Genomic DNA, 11,070 nt, shown 5'->3' with positions numbered 1-11,070 from the left:
TTAGAGAGACCACTTCTGAAGAGAGGGTCAGTTAATGGTTCTGTTAAAGGTTACTCCTCCTTTACCACCTTCCACCCCCACCTATGGCCAACTTGGTGCTCAGGCACACCGGGAAGGCCCGAGTTCCCACTGACCACCTGAAGAAAGTGGTGCAGGGGGTGGTCCCCTCATTTTCATAATAACCCAGTGTCCTAATTTTCAATAAGGATTTTGGCAAAGGAGTCATACTACCGATAGGATCCTTTCTGACAGCCACAAACAACCAATTTACATTTTCCCAGACAGAGGAGGAAACACAATTTGAAACAAATAATTCCTGCATTCAATATCATTTGGCCCCTTAGTTTCACCAAGTTTCCCGGAGAAATTTTATACCATGGTTTCGAAAAATGAAGCCAAAGCTACAAGTTTGTCTCCTTCCTTCCACTTTGGGGAACTGTTGGAGTAACAGCTAGGTAACAAGAGGAGAGCTGAAGAAGGAGAGGAGGAAATCATTGGTCACTAGATGATTCACAATCCATAGAGCAGAAGGATGGCCAACCTCTCCAAAACCTGAATGTCCAAAGGAAGTTTCTACAACTCTGTAAACTTACTTCAGTTTTCAGACTGGTGTGAACTGAGCATATCAGGCACCCGTGGAGCTGGTGGGAGTGGGGGTGGGCACATTCAGCTGAGTGCCCAGGAGGGGGTGGGATCGAAGGGAGGGCAGTGGAGGTACCTCTGAAATGAAGAAGAACTCTCCTTGGTGGTGGTTTTCCAAGGCAGTAGGTTCTGTCTAGCTGCTCCAGTCTTGGCTTACTTCCTCCTTTCTGCCTGCACTTTACTCCATAATTATCAGCAAGGTGATTTGCTGGAGGGCAAGGGGGCAAGTGTGGCTAGGACTGAAACTGGGCAAAGCCCCTGCCACACCCAGGCTTCGTCCTGCCCACATCATCTCCCTGCCAGGTCACCGCAAGCTGCTGCGCAGCGCGTCTAAAAAAAAAAAAAGAAAGAAAAGAAAAAAAAAAGAAACCCTGTACCTTAGCTATCCATCTTTTATTCCCCCTCGACCCCCTCCATCCCCAGCCTTAGTCTATCTGTCTCTATCGATTTCCCTATTTTAGACTTTTATGTGAATGGAATCATATAATATGTGGGCTTTGGGGTTTTTTTTGGCCATGTGGCTTGAGGGACCTTAGTTCCCAGAGCAGGGATTGAACCTGGGGCCACAGCAGTGAAAGCGCCAAGTGCTAACCACTGGACCGCCAGGGAACTCCCTATGTGGGCTTTTGTGATTGGCTTCTTTCACTTGGCATAATGTTTGCAAGTTTCACCCAAGTTGGAGCGTGTGTCAGTACTTCATTCCTTTTTTCTTTTTATTGTGGTAACATAAAATTTACCATTTTAAACATTTTAAGTGTACAGTTCAGTGGTATTAAATACATTCACATTCATAACCACTACCCATCTACAGTACTTTTTCCATCTTCCCAAACTGAAACTCTAGACCCATTAAATACTACCTCTCCATTCCCCCCTCTCTCCAGACGCTGGCAACCACCATTCTGCTTTCTGTCTCTATGAATTTAACTCGTCTAGGTATTTCATGTAAGTGGAATCATACAATATTTGTCTTTTTGAGACTGGCTTATTTCACTGGCTTATATATTTACTTTCATTCTGGATTGTTTACAGGAGTATAAAAATAAAATAGATTTTTTATATTGATCTTGGGTCCTGTAACCTTGCTGAACTTGTTTTAGTTGTAATAATTTCTAGTGGATTCCTTGGATTTCTTATATACAAGATTATGTCACCTATAAACAGAAATAGTTTTGCTTCTTCCTTTCCAACTTGGATGCCTTTTATTTCTTTTTCTTGCCTAACCAGCCTGGCTAGAACCTCCACTACGATATTAAATAGAAGTGGTGAGATTAGACATCTTGTCTTGTTCCTGATCTTCAAGGGAAGGCATCCAGTCTTTTTTTTTTTTTTTTGAATTTTTTTTGTACAGCAGGTTCTTATTAGTTATCTATTTTATACATATTAGTGCATATATGTTGACCCCAATCTCTCAATTCATCCCACCACCACAATCCCCCGAGCATTCAGTCTTTCACCATTAAGTATGATGCTAGCCGTTTGTTTTTCATAGATGACCTTTATCAGGTTGAGGAAGTTCCCTTCTACTCCTAATTTGTTGAGCATTTTTATCGTGAAAGGGTATCGGGTTTTGTAAAATTATTCTTTGTCTACTGAGATGAACATGTAATTTTTGTTTTCTTTTCTATTGATAGAATGGATCACATTCATTGATTTTCAGATATTGAACCAATCTTGCATTCCATTTCTTTCCTTTGTATTCCTGAATAGTATTATACTGTATGAATACATCATATTTTGTATATCCATTCATCCACTGGTGGAAATCTGGGTTGTCTCCAGTTTTGGCTATTATGAAAAAGACTGATATAAACATTCCTGTAAAAGTCTTTGTGTGGACATAGGTTTTCATTTCTCTAAGGCAGATACCTAATTGTGAAATTGCTAGGTCTTATGGTAAGTTTATGTTTATCTTTTTAAGAAACTGACAAACTGTTTTCCAAAGTTGCTGGTACCATTTTACCTTCCCAATGTGTAAGATTTCCTGTTTCTTCACATCCTGGCCAACATTTGTTATTGTCTATCTTTTTTATTTTAGCCATTCTAATGGGTGTGAGATGGTATCTCATTGTGGTTTTAATTTGCATTTCCCTGATGGATAATAATGTTGAACAGGAGGTAGGGCAAAGCATAGTCCATGGCCCTTATAGGGGTTTCCATGGGAAAGACAAGGAAGAGCAAGAGAAACAGTTTAGGATTGGCTACTTTGAATAATTATGGTGGGCTATAAGCTGTAGGGGTAGTCCCTAGTTAGCTGGCACGTAGACCTAGCATGATTTAGGGTAAGGGAAATATAGGTTTGGTGTGTGAGAGTTAGATAAGAAGGTAGCTGGGGATATAAACCCTGGATTGGTTGGTTTACATATGAAAGGTATGCTTGTAGGCAAGTTATTATCTTTACGAATTACCTACCTTGGGAGGGGCAGTCTCTCCCCAGACAGAAAGGTTTTTTGAAAGATGTCAAACCATTATAATATATGGAAAATTTACAATGTGTTTATGATATATATTTTTTCTTTTTTTGGCCACGCCGCACAGCTTGTGGGATCTCAGTTCTCCAACCAGGGATCAAACCCGGGCCCTTGGCAGTGAAAGCATGATGAGTCCTAACCACTGGACCTCCAGGAAATTCCCTGATATATTTTAAATATACATTTTTAATCCAAATCTTGTGGTGTACTTTTTTTTAAAATAAATTTATTTATTATTTTTGGCTGCGTTGGATCCTCATTGCTGCGCGAGGGCTTTCTCTGGTTGCGGCGAGTGGGGGCTACTCTTCGTTGCGGTGCATGGACTTCTCTTGTTGCCAAGCACAGGCTCTAGAGCGCACAGGCTTCAGTAGATGTGGCGCGTGGGCTCTAGGCGCGCAGGCTCAGTAGTTGTGGCACACGGGCTTAGTTGCTCCACGGCATGTGGGATCCTCCCAGACCAGGGCTCGAACCCGTGTCCCCTGCATTAGCAAGCAGATTCTTAACCACTGCGCCACCAGGGAAGCCCCTTGTAGTGTCTTTTTAACTCATTCAAGTGTACTGGCAAAGTCAGTCCCTTTTGTCAAATACTTCATCTTTCAATTAAAATAAACAGGTTAATAATGGCCCTGTGATGACAACATCTCACTCTGAAGTTTAATGCTAAATAAATTGAGAATATATGGCATCTTGCCATGAATTTATCCTTGAATAAAATAAGGTGGCGTCACCTGCTGTGTTTCTTACCTACATTCTCTTTGTTTTGTTCTTACAGGGCCTTCCCTCAGGAGAGTCTTTGATAGTAATCAGGGAGCATAAGAGGGGAGGTGGCTAGGTAAAAATTACCATCACTCCAGCCACACTCCACAACATATCTGAATTCAGGACACCCCATCATGGGCCAAAATACCCCATTCTTAATCATGCTTGCCCAAGACAGAAACATATACAGCCACCCCTCTCACCTGCAGGGCATTGGTTCCAGGAGCTCCATGGATACTAAAACTCGAGTATGCTCAAGTCCCTTGTATAAAATGGCATTGTGCAGTTGGCCCTCTGTATCTGTGGTTTGACATATGTGGATACATAGTGTCTGCTGTATAAGACAGAAGGAGACAGCAAGTCCTACCACAGAACCCTGAGGAAAGAGGACCCTTTTGTTCTTGTTCCACAAATTTTTACACACTAGGGAATTAATCCATGCTTTTTTGTTGAATTTTTTTCAACTTTTTATTTTGAAGTAATTATAGATTCACAGGAAGCTGCAAAGGTAGTACAGAGGACTCCTCTGTATCCTTCCCTTCACCGCATCCCCGCATTGGTTACATTTTACATAACTGTAGTACATTATCAAAACCGGAAAACAGATTGGTGCAATATGTGTATAAAGTTTTATATCATTTTATCATGTATAGATTTGTGTAACCAGCTCTGCAATGAAGATACAAAACTATTCAATTACCACAAAGATCTCCTGGTACCCTTTAGAGTCACAACACCCCTCCCCCAACTACTGTCCTTAATCACCGGCAACCCCTCATCAGTTTTCTATCTCTGTAATTTTGTCATTTTGAGAATGTTATATAAATGAAATCGTGCGACATTTTGAGGCTTTTTTTTCACTCAGCATAACGCCCTTGAAATCCATCCAGGTTGTTGTATGTATCAAGTTTGTTCCTTTTTAATGCTGAGTAGTACTCCGTGATGTGGATGTACCACAGTTTGTTTTACCATTCACCTACTGGGGGACATTTCAGTTTTTTTCAATTTGGGGCTACTACAAATAAGCTGCTATGAACATTCATGCATCAGTTTTTATGTGGATGCAAATTGTTATTTGGTGGGGATAAATGTAGAGGAGTGGGACTGCTGTGTTACATGGTAAATGTATGCTTTCTTTTTTAAAATAACTGCCAAACTATTTTCCAGAGTGACTATACCATTTTACTTTCTCATCAACAATGCATGAGAGATCTAGAGATTCAGTTTCTCTGCATCCACACTAGCATTTGGTACTGTCACTTTTTTTTTTTAAATTTTAACTGATCTAATAGACCTAATATCTAATGGTAGTCTTAATTTGCATTTCCTTTTTTTTTTCTTTTTCTTTTTGCCGTGCCTCACAGCTTGCAGGATCAACCCTGTGCCCCCTGCAGTGGAAGCTCAGAGCTCTAACCATTGGACCAGCCAAGGAACTCCCCTTAATTTGCATTTCCTTGATGGCTAGCGATGTTGAAAATTTTATTCATGTATTTATTTTCCATTTGTATCTTCTCTTTGGTGAAATGTCTCTTCATGCTTTTTGCCCATTTTCTAGTGGGTTATTTGTTTTTTTGTGTTTTTTTTGCGGTACGCGGGCCTCTCACTGTTGTGGCCTCTCCCGTTGCGGAGCACAGGCTCCGGACGTGCAGGCTCAGCGGCCATGGTTCACGGGCCCAGCCGCTCCTCGGCATGTGGGATCCTCCCGGACCAGGCACGAACCCGCGTCCCCTGCATCGGCAGGCGGACTCTCAACCACCGTGCCACCAGGGAAGCCTGGTTATTTGTTTTTTACCGTAGAGTTTTGAGAGTTAGTTATATATTCCAGATAGTAGTATTTGTCAGATATGTGGTTTGCAAATATTTCCTCCCAGTCTATATCATGTTTTTTCATTCTCTCAACAGTTTTTCACATAGCAAAAGTTTTTGAATTGATGGATTCCAATTTATGGGTTTTTTTTCTTTTATGGGTCATGTTTTTGGTATCAATTTTAAGAGCTCTTTGCCAGGCCCTAGGATCCAAAGATTTTCTCTTATGTTTTCTTCTAAAAGTTTATTAATTTTATGTTCTATATTTAAAACTGTGATTTAAATCTATTTCATTTTTTTGAGTGATTGTAAGTGGTATTGTATTTAAAATTTTTGTTTCCATGTGTTCGTTGCTAATTATAGAAGTACAACAGAATTTTGTGTATTTACCTTGTATCTTAAAACTCCACTGAATTCACTTTTTAGCTCTAGGAGTTTTTGTAGATTCCCTGAGATCTTCTATGTAGACTATCATGCCATCTGAAATTGGAACAGTTTTTATTTCTTCCTTTCCTATCTGTATAAATTTTATTTCCTTTTCTTGCCTTATTGCACTATCTAGATCTCCCAGTACAGTAGTGCTGTGTTGAATAGATCACATTTATTTTTATTTAACAAATTCATACTTTTTACTTTTCTGTTCTAAGCACTTTACAAATATTAACTCATTTAACCCTCATAACAATCCTGATTCAGGTACTATTGTGTTATCATTCTTATTTTACACATGAGGAAACTGAGGCTCAAACAGGTTAAGCAATCTGCCCTACAGTTATCTACAGATGTGTAAAAATTACCGCCAAGGACTTCCCTGGTGGTCCAGTAGTTAAGACTCTGTGCTTACACTGCAGGGGGCGTGGGCTTGATCCCTGGGCAGTGCAGCCAAAAAAAAAAAAAAAAAAAATTACCACCAAATGTAGTGACTTAAAACAACAAGAACCGTTTAGTATCTTTCACAGTTTCTATGAATCAGGAATTCAAGAATGGCTTGGCTGGGAGATTCTGGGAGATTCTGGCTAGGGGTCTTTCATGAGGTATCAGGAAGATATCATCTGGGGCTCTTGTCATTAAATGCTCTATTGGGATAGGAGAATCTGTTTGCAGGTGGTTCTGTTTGCAGGGCAGTTCACCCACATCATGGGTGAGTGGGTGCTGCCTGTTTGGGGAGGTCTCAGTTTGTCTCCACGTGGACCTCTCCTAGGGCTGCTTGAGTGACCTTATGACGTGGTAGTTGTCGTTCCCAAGAGCAAGCAATACAAAAGAGCAAGGTGGAGGATGCAATGCCCTTTATGGCCTAGCCTCAATAGTCATACATTAATCACATAGACCAGACCTGATTCAGTGAGGTACAGGACAACTCAAGGATATGAATATCAGGAATCAAGCCATCTTGGAGACTGGCTACCATCATAATCACTGTGCTACACTGCCTAACTATAGTGAGATTTGGGATGAGTGAGAGGTATGACTTATGTAAAGTGGGAGAAAGACAATTGAGGAAGGGCAGCTGGCATCTATTTTGAGAAAATAGATCAATTTTAGGAAAAGAACATTTGGAAATTGAGTATCTGGAAACTGAGTCTCTTAAAATTATCTATACTGTGAACATCTTGGAAAGTTGCCTTATTCCCCAAACTGCTGTCCTGAATGACTGTTCTGTGCCTTCTCCAACCTCCTACACTTTCTCCCCTTCTCATTCTCTACTGATGACATTGCTTCCTAATCTACAGAGAAAATTAAGGCATCCACCACCACAGCTACCCACTGGTAGCATCTGTACCTAGCATCTGCCTGCCCTCCTCCTGCTATAGGTGGACTGTCTCTGCTCCCAAGGCCAACTCCTTGACTTGGGCACTAGATCTCTTTTTGGGAATTCCCTGGTAGTCCAGTGGTTAGGATTCTGTGCTTTCACTGCCAAGGGCATGGGTTCAATCCCTGGTCCGGGGCGGGGAGGGGGGAGGGGCGGGGCGACTAAGATCCCACAAGTCCCGAGGCACGGCCAGAAAAAAAAACAGATCTCCTTTCCTCTTAACGACTCAAGGACATTGGGCCTGTCAGCCGTTCACCCCTCTATCTTCAGTTTGTCCCATTCCCATCATTCCCATCAGCAAATATATAAGGCTATATTATCATCCTTTTTTTTTGTGTGTGTGTGTGTGTGGTATGCGGGCCTCTCACTGTCGTGGCTTCTCCCGTTGCGGAGCACAGGTTCCGGACCTGCAGGCTCAGCGGCCATGGCTCACGGGCCTAGCCGCTCCGCGGCATATGGGATCTTCCCGGACCGGGGCACGAACCCCTGTCCCCTGCATCGGCAGGCGGACTCTCAACCACTGCGCCACCAGGGAAGCCCTATCGTCTATTTTTAATTGTTTTCATGGTTCACGGTGTTGTTGGAGAGACAATTTACAGGCCCAACAAGGCCCATAAATAAACATAAACAACATATGAAAATGAAAATTTTAAGTATAAGGTAACAAATGATAATGTGCTAAGTTGCACCGATTCTTTATAATGCAATAGAGACTTAGAAAATATAGAGAAAAGTGTGGTTTTAGGTGGTATAGAGAGAGAGCTGAGGACAGCTTTCTAAAAAGCTATATTTGTCAGAGTTCTCAGTCTCAAGCAATGGAAATAGATTCTGATTTTAAGTTAAGCTAAAATAGCACACAGAATCACTGGGAAAGCTGGAGAACCAGGCTCAGAGCCTAAACAGCTACCACCATGGCCCAAACCACTCTATAAATAGTGTCTAGTGAGGACACTGTTGTCCACTAGATGTCACACCTCACACTGTTGACACCATCAGGCAGCGACCTGAGCTCGGCACTGCTGCCACAGCTGCCATGGAAACTGGAAGTTGCTGGTGCCAGGAACACTCTTCCATTGACTCTGCTTCTTTTCGCCAATAACTTCAGAGTCAAAGTCTAAAATAGCTGCATCAGATTGACCCAGCCTAGGTCAGTGCCAGCACCCAGCTTCAAAAGCGGGTTGGGAAAACAAATATCTGGCATTTTCAGCTTCTATAGTGAGAAGTGGGGTCTGCTTCATAAAATATTCATAAGGTGGGACATTCTCAGATGCTGAACAGCCTCCATCCCCCCGCCCCAAGAGAAGTGTCCACCTACAATTGGCCAAAGCTAGAGGGCAGGAAAAGAAAGGGAATGGTCAGTCAAGAGATCAAGTAGTGGTCCAAGGTAGTGGGAATAAGCCTTGAAGAGCCTGGAAGGAGCATTCGAGGAAGGAAAGTTAGAGGTCAAGAGCCTTGGAGAGTTCCAGGGAGAGTAGGAGTGGTCTTCGTATTTGGATTGAGAAGGGTGTCTTGTGACCAAGGGCAATTTCAGGCAAGTGTGGAAGTAGAAGCCAATTACAGGGAATTACGGAGAAAATGAGTACAAAGACAGGAAGGAATCTGGTATTAAAAATATTGAAAGTGTTTGCCTCTTTTAATCATCACAAAACCACAATGCGATGTGTGTTGATTACTTTATGAAGATGATCATCTTTTAGTGGTTTAATTCATTTATTGGACATTTATATTCCTCTTTTGTGAACTGTCTGTTCATATATTTTGGTTATTTTTTTATTAAGGTCTTTGTTTTTCTCCCAACAAATTGTAGGTGCTTTTCATAGACTACAGGACTGGATTGAGGGTATGAATTTTGAGGAAAGGAACTTTTTCTTCTGTTCAGCAGTAAGAGTCAAAACAGGCAATTTTCCTTACAATCCTCTGTGAAAAAGGCAGATTTATTTCATTTTTAAAAATAACAGGGGGGCTTCCCTGGTGGCGCAGTGGTTAAGAATCTGCCTGCCAATGCAGGTGACACAGGTTTGAGCCCTGGTCCGGGAAGATACCACATGCTGCGAGCAACTAAGCCCATGCGCCACAACTACTGAGCCTGCGCTCTAGAGCCTGCGAGCCAAAACTACTGAGCCCGCGTGCCACAACTACTGAAGCCCACATGGCTAGAGCCTGTGCTCTGCAACGAGAGAAGCCACCGCAATGACAAGTCCACACACCACAATGAATAGTCCCCGCTTGCCGCAACTAGAGGAAGCCCAGGCGCAGCAATGAAGACCCAAAGCAGCCAAAAATAAATTAAAAATAATAATAATAACAGGGACTTCCCTGGTTGCCCAGTGGTTAAGAATCCACTTTCCAATGCAGAGGACACAGGTTCGATCCCTCCCTGGTTGGGGAACTAAGGCCCCACATACCGCGGGGCAACTAAGCCCCTTGCGCCACAACTACTGAGGCTGCGTGCTACAACTACTGAAGCCCACGTGCTGCAACTACCAAAACCTGCGTGCCTAGAGCCAGTGCTCTGCAACAAGAGAAGCCCCCGCTCACTACAACTAGAGAAGGCCCAGGCACAGCAATGAAGACCCAATGCAGCCCAAAAAAATAAAATAAATAAATAAATTTATTTTAAATATATATATATAACTCACATACCATAAAATTCACCTGTTCTAAAGTTCGCAATCCAATGGTTTTAGTATATCCACAGGGTTGTGCAAACATCACCGCTATCTAATTCCAGACAATTTTCAGTCCCCTAAAAAGAAACCATAAACCTAACAGTGGTCACTCACAATTTCTCCTTCTCCCCAGCCTCTGGTGATCAGTAATCCTCTTTATGTTTCTGTTGATTATGTTTCTGTTTCTGTTGATTAACATTTAATATAAATGGACATTTAATATAAATGGAATCATACAATATGTGTCCTTTTGTGTCTGGGTTCTTTCACTTAAAATAATGTTTTCAAGGTTTATCCCTGTTGTGGCATGTATCGAAACTTCATTCCTGGGACTTCCCTTGTGGCGCAGTGGTTAAGAATCCACCTGCCAATGCAGGGGACATGGGTTCGAGCCCTGGTCCAGGAAGATCTCACATGCTGCAGAGCAACTAAGCTCGCAAGGCACAACTATTGAGCCCACACGCCACAACTACTGAAGCCCGTGCACCTAGAGCCTGTTCTCCGCAGCAAGAGAAGCCATCGCAATGGGAAGCCCACCCACCGCAACGAAGAGTAGCCCCCAACTTGCCGCAACTGGAGAAAGCCCGCGCACAGAAAAGAAGACCCAAAGCAGTCAAAAATAAATAAATAAATTTATATATATAAAAAAACTTCACTCCTTTTTATTGCCAAATAACATTCCACTGTATGGGTATACTACATTTTGTTTATCCATTCATGAGTTAATGGAGATAACGATAATTACTGATTACTATTCATTGACTAGAATAGGAAACCACAAGTCTATAGTGACATAAATACATTGAATGTACAGTGAGGAATGAGATATTTACAATTTCATATACCTCCCACAAAATATTTATTAATTACTAAAGAAAAAAGTAACTTCACAGCCTGGCAGACACTACCTTCA

This window comes from Leucopleurus acutus (genome assembly GCF_964270905.1).
Source record: "Leucopleurus acutus genome assembly, chromosome: 10".
In the NCBI taxonomy this organism is placed as follows: domain Eukaryota; kingdom Metazoa; phylum Chordata; class Mammalia; order Artiodactyla; family Delphinidae; genus Leucopleurus; species Leucopleurus acutus.
The sequence above is the reverse complement of the archived record's forward strand: the minus strand, read 5'-3'. Positions refer to the sequence as shown.